We start from the raw sequence: 5,762 nt of genomic DNA, 5'->3' as shown, positions 1-5,762 counted from the left end.
GGCCAAGTTTGGAGCCCAACCAGTGAGCTGAATTGGCCTAGGCGGTGGCACCGCCCAGCACCCGAGAGCTGGGCGGTGGCACCGCCAGTCCACTGTCAGTGTCAGAAACTGACAAGCGGTGGCACCGCCAACATCGGGAACCAAAGAGAATTCAAATTTTGGAGCCCAAATTTGAATCCTCTTGAGGCCTATAAATACCCCTCAAATCTCAGCTGAGATAACAACCTTTTGGAGAAGCTAGAAGTTGAGAAAAGCTTTAGGAAAAGTCTTGTTTTCAATAGCTTGAGTGTTCACCTCCTTTCTTTTCATTGAAATCTTTGTAAAAGGGTGAACCACTTGTAAGAGGTTGTAAGAGGGGTGTAAGAAGGAGGTTGATCTTCGCCTAGTAAAGGAAGATCATTAGTGGATGCCGGTGGTCTCGACAGAGGAGAAATCGGAGGAGTGGATGTAGGTCACGATTGATCGAACCACTATAAACTACCGTCTTCTCTCGTTTGCATTTATCTTATTGTCATTTATATTACTGCAAACCATCTTCATTTTGATGCTCTACTTCTTTATCTCTTTTTTACATATGCCTTAAAGGTAAAACGCAATCGAAACAATTTCAAACAAAACGTTGCTTTTATCGTACGAAGTTTCCGTAAGTGTTTAAATCGTCGAAAGTTTATCATACTTTACTATTGCACTAATTCATCCCCCCCTCTTAGTGCCGCTCCGGTCCTAACAAATTAAATGTTGTCCGGCATGTCATTGGTTCATCGATGCCTCGTTTGATTCTTTGGTGCATCATCATCTCTTGCAGCCTATTGCCCAATCGGCTAGTTGACCTCCGTAACTCTAATTTCATTAGCGTAATTTTCGCTCTTCTTGGCTCGATGCCTGATCCCTTGGCCCGAGGCCTTCTATCGATATGTCGAACGATCCTCTGGCTCGATGTCCAATCTTTTGACATGTTCCACTCCGACCCAACATAATTCTTCTTGCTTTAATTGTCTCTTCTTGATCGAAACTTCCTACGTTACTCAAAATATAAATCAAATCATAAACACTATCAATTGGTTTCTTCATAAAAATTTGAGATTTAATATAATAGGACAGGATCCATTAGGGTTAAGTTAACATGAGACTTCTATAAATAGAAATGAACCAATGGTTCATAGGCTAGAGCCTCTTTGGGTTGCCATCTCCTATTCTTCTCCCCTTCTCCTCCTAAGATAGTAGATCGAGAGTTTTAAAAAGCATCATCGCAGCCTTGTTATGTAGATCACTGCTAGAGATGAGGACACTTGGCCTCCTTCACCCTTTCCTATAAATTTGCAAGGATTCAGGGATATACGATCTCCCTAGGCAACATAATTTTTCATATATGTAATTTTAAGTTTCGCAGATTTTGCACATCAATCTTCGCATGATGACAATCACATCTTTAGGAAATTGGGGATTTTATTTTCTGTTCTTCCACTGCGCATGTGATGTCGTCCCTAGATTTCCCAACAAGCTAGTGTTCTAAGAATGATTTAGAAAAAAAATCAAATGAATGATATTTTTTATAGATGCATAGTTGAAAGTATATTATATACTCAAACAAACTTATATGAGACCATATATCAATTTTATAATTATAATATTGGGTAGATACTAAAGTAACATAGGAATTGAACATTGAAAAACTATAAAGAAAGTGATGAGATATCTACCACGGATGAAAAACTATTTACTCACATATAAGAGATTAGAGCAATTTGAAGTGATAGTATATTTAGATATTGATTTTACAAATTACCTCAATAGTAGAAAGTTCACTTTAGGATTCATATTCATATTAGTTAGAGGGGTAATTTCTTCAAAAAGTGTCAAACAATCACTTATCGCATCATTAACAATAAAGATTGAATTTGTGACATGATTTAAGGTTATAAATCAAGCTATATAGTTGTAGAATTTTATCTTAAGATTTGGTATGGTCAAATCAATTGTTAAACCGTTGAAGATATTGTAATAATATCATAATAGCTTTCTTCTCTAAGAATAGCAAGTACTCTAGTGATTCTAAACATATAAATATAAATTATTTGGTGATCAAAGAAAGAGTTCAGAAATAACAAGCGTTAATTAAGAACTTGAGTATCACTATGATAATTACTGATCCATTTACTATGACTTTACCATTTAAAGTATTTTAAGAATAAGCTTGTGATGGAAAGTCACCTAATCTACGGTGCTTAAAGAACATTTTCTTAGATTGTCGATCCATTTATTATAGTACGTAAGAACTTGAGCATCACTATGATAATTGTTGATTCATTTACTATGACTTTACAATTTAAAGCATTTTAAGAATATAGTGTTAGAATAAGCTTGTAATGGAAAGTCACCCAATCTAAAGTGCTTAAAGAACATATTCTTAGATTGTTGATTCATTTATTAGAGTGCTTAAACACTTCTGAAAATGTAAAAACATGATCAGCCTAAAGTGTTTAAGAAAATCTACATTAGATAAAAGTGTTTAAATAACATTTCTTATTAAGTTTCCTAATTTGTAATCATTGGAAGGGAAAGGTTGAAGATTGCATATTTAAGTGGATATTATTATTGATTGATTGATTTATTTATTTAAAATTATTTATTTTTGCTATCTTGTTTATATTTATGTAAATACATATTATATATGAATATAATAATAAAATTATCTTAGCAACACAAATCATAAGGGTAATTATGGATTATATGAGGAGAGACTAATAATATTATGAAACATAGAAGGGAGTATGATATTGACAACATACAATCACTATGACTTGCTTTGATAGTTGGACTTAATAAGGTATTATTATACTTATTAGACATATTAGTTTATTTTAAGATTCATGGTCATATATAAAATATTTTTTAAAAATTTTAAGATCCAATTAAGTAAAATTATTTTTGAATAAATTTTTATTTTATTTATTTTAATTTTAAATTTATTTACATCTTACCAATTAAGGAACCAAGTGGGAGAATATTTGATTATATGACATATTTAATTGGATAAGATATATTTTATATATGATTGGATTTTTATTATATTATCTTCTAACAGAAAGAATTCACTTATGATTATAATTCCTTATGAGATGATATTGATGAGAGAGATTCTCGTAATTACTTATCCTAGATCATTTGTTTTTACCTATAAATAAACATGACCTCTTAGGAATTCAAATAATATGATATAATATGAAATAAGATTATTGATCTATTCTTGTCTCTCTCTAGTCATTATTCTATCACTCGTAATGATGCAATAAAAGAAAGAAAATAAGGAGAAGGAGAATCTAGTTCTTTTTGTAGATTGGTATTGCTATGTTTTGCATATCGAATTACAAAGTACATTCTACGATCTAAATAAGGGTATTTTGAATGGTATTGAAAGGTATGCACATCTAATCTTTGATATATGATTATTAGATTTTAGTTCTTAATATTAAAATTTATTTTTTCAAAACATTAGGATGATTATAATTTTTATGATTACAAAGTAAGTCTAAATATCAAAAATTATCCTCACTATTTATCATTTATAAAAAGGAGTTTAATTGCAAATGGAGGACAAAGATGGACATTGAAAATATCCAATTTGGCTAGTCTATCTAATATGAATATATAAAAATTTTCAAAAACAAAATCATGGGATCACAATAAGCATCCCTCGACATAATAGACTCACTTTCTTAGTTTAATACAAAATTACAAGCAGATTTCACATGAATTTATCGTTTAGTATCATGATGAGATTATTCAAGAGATATATGAATTTATAAAATTCGATCACTTAAGATAGGATAAAGAAAAGCGATGGGGCATTTAAATCATAGATTGGTTCAATACTAAACATCGGTTCATTTAGATACGACCAACATAGGCATAATTGGATTAAGGAGAGAGGCTTGTTAGGACCCTTTTTCTGAGCTTTTGAATAATTTTTATTGAGTCTGTTTAGTCCAGTTGTTTATTGAGTCTGTTTAGTTCAATTAGAGTCGGATAAAGATTTATTTAATATTTATTTATTATTAAAAGTCTAAGTCTTGGTGGACTCTAGGTGGAACTCTATAAATAGTGATGTAACCCTTTTTTTTAGGAATCAATCAATCAATCAATGAAATATTATTACACTCTATGGACAAACCCTAGAGGCTGATCCCCTCGAAGTGGTCAAGGAGGGCCGATCCCCTCGAAGCGATCAAGGAGGCCGATCCCCTCAAAGCGATCATTATCATTCCCTTTTCTCTCCTTTCTTCTACGATAAGACATTAGGGTCTTATCAATTAGTATCAGAGTGACGATAAGACTTTAGGGTCTTATCATTTGGTATCAGAGTAATTATCTTTGGCGCAGCCCACCACAACCTTACTTCCCTTCTTCCCCACCACCACTACAAAGCAACACTTTCTCCACCGCCACCGTTGTTTCCCGGGTCGCTCGACCACCGTCACTACTTCTCCCCGGCCAGTGACCTTTGACCACCGCTCGACCACCGCTCGACCTCCTCGCTGCCCCCATCTCGTTCAAAAAAAAAAAAAGAAAGAAACAAGAGAGGAAGAAGAAGTCGTAGCCACCCCTACGTCCCCTGCTTCTGGCTAGCCCACCCGCCGCTGCTGCTCTTCGGCCAGCGCCCACCATCGCCCAACTTCCCAGCCAGAGGCCATCGTCGCCCGTCGCCTCCCACACGAGCCACCACCGCTGCCTCCTTCTCCACCACCGCCCACCTCCCCTTGCGTTGCAACGTAGCCGCTCGACCTCTCCTCCTCGACGATCGTTGGTGATGCTGCTCCTAGCCGTGCCACCACCGTCGCCCGCCTCCCCTTGGGTCGCAGCCACAGCCGCCGGTTGTCACCCTCCTCACGACGACCAAAACAGGGCAACTCACGGATTGCCCTTGTTCCTAGCCGCGTCACCACCACTTTTCCTAGCTGCCTCACCGCCGCTCGATCACCCGGCCTGCGACCTCTCCTCCTCGAATCCCCATCTCGCTCGAGTGAGAAGGACCACTAGCACTGTAGCCGCAACTACCGGTTGCCGCAGCCCCTCCTTGCAACGATTGCAGAAACAGAGCTTCCTCTATTGCCACAGCCCTCGTCGATCGCAGCCATGCCTCAAGCGTCATCACCTTCTAGCCGACCCACCACCACTGCTAGCCACCGTGCGGCGACCGCCGCTCGCCTCCTAGCCACCGCTCCTGCTGGCTCGGGCGAGAACGACCACCGCCACTCCCCCTTGCTCTGCCCCCTTGGTGATCGAAACAAGGCAATCCTCTTGCTGCTGCGAACGCCAGTTGCCACCACCGTCACCGTTGCTGCCCAGCCAGCGATGACACCGCTCGTCGCCCAGCTTGCCACCGTCAATTCCTATTTTCCACTACAGCCTCAACCTCGGCAACGCCACCGCAGCCGCCCTCCAACAGCACATGCAGCAAGCTCTTGTCCGGCCGCTTCAACCTCGGCAACGCACGCATTGACTCCTCTTCTCAACCTCGGCTGCTTCAATGACATCGTCGCGTCCTCAACCGCACTCGATCCCTCGATGTCACGAACGCCTCCTTCCGTAGTGCGGTAGAGATAGAGCAACGCTGCCTTCCATCCACACCGTTGCAATCACCACAGTGATAGGCCCTTGGCGATGCTGCCCCCAGCCGCACCACCATCGCTGCCTCCTAGCCCTCAGTAGTAGCGATCCCTCCACGTAGCGACCACAGCAAGCATCATTGCCTCCCACGCAGC

This window comes from Musa acuminata, chromosome BXJ2-5 (genome assembly GCF_036884655.1).
Source record: "Musa acuminata AAA Group cultivar baxijiao chromosome BXJ2-5, Cavendish_Baxijiao_AAA, whole genome shotgun sequence".
Classification (NCBI taxonomy): domain Eukaryota; kingdom Viridiplantae; phylum Streptophyta; class Magnoliopsida; order Zingiberales; family Musaceae; genus Musa; species Musa acuminata.
The sequence above is the reverse complement of the archived record's forward strand: the minus strand, read 5'-3'. Positions refer to the sequence as shown.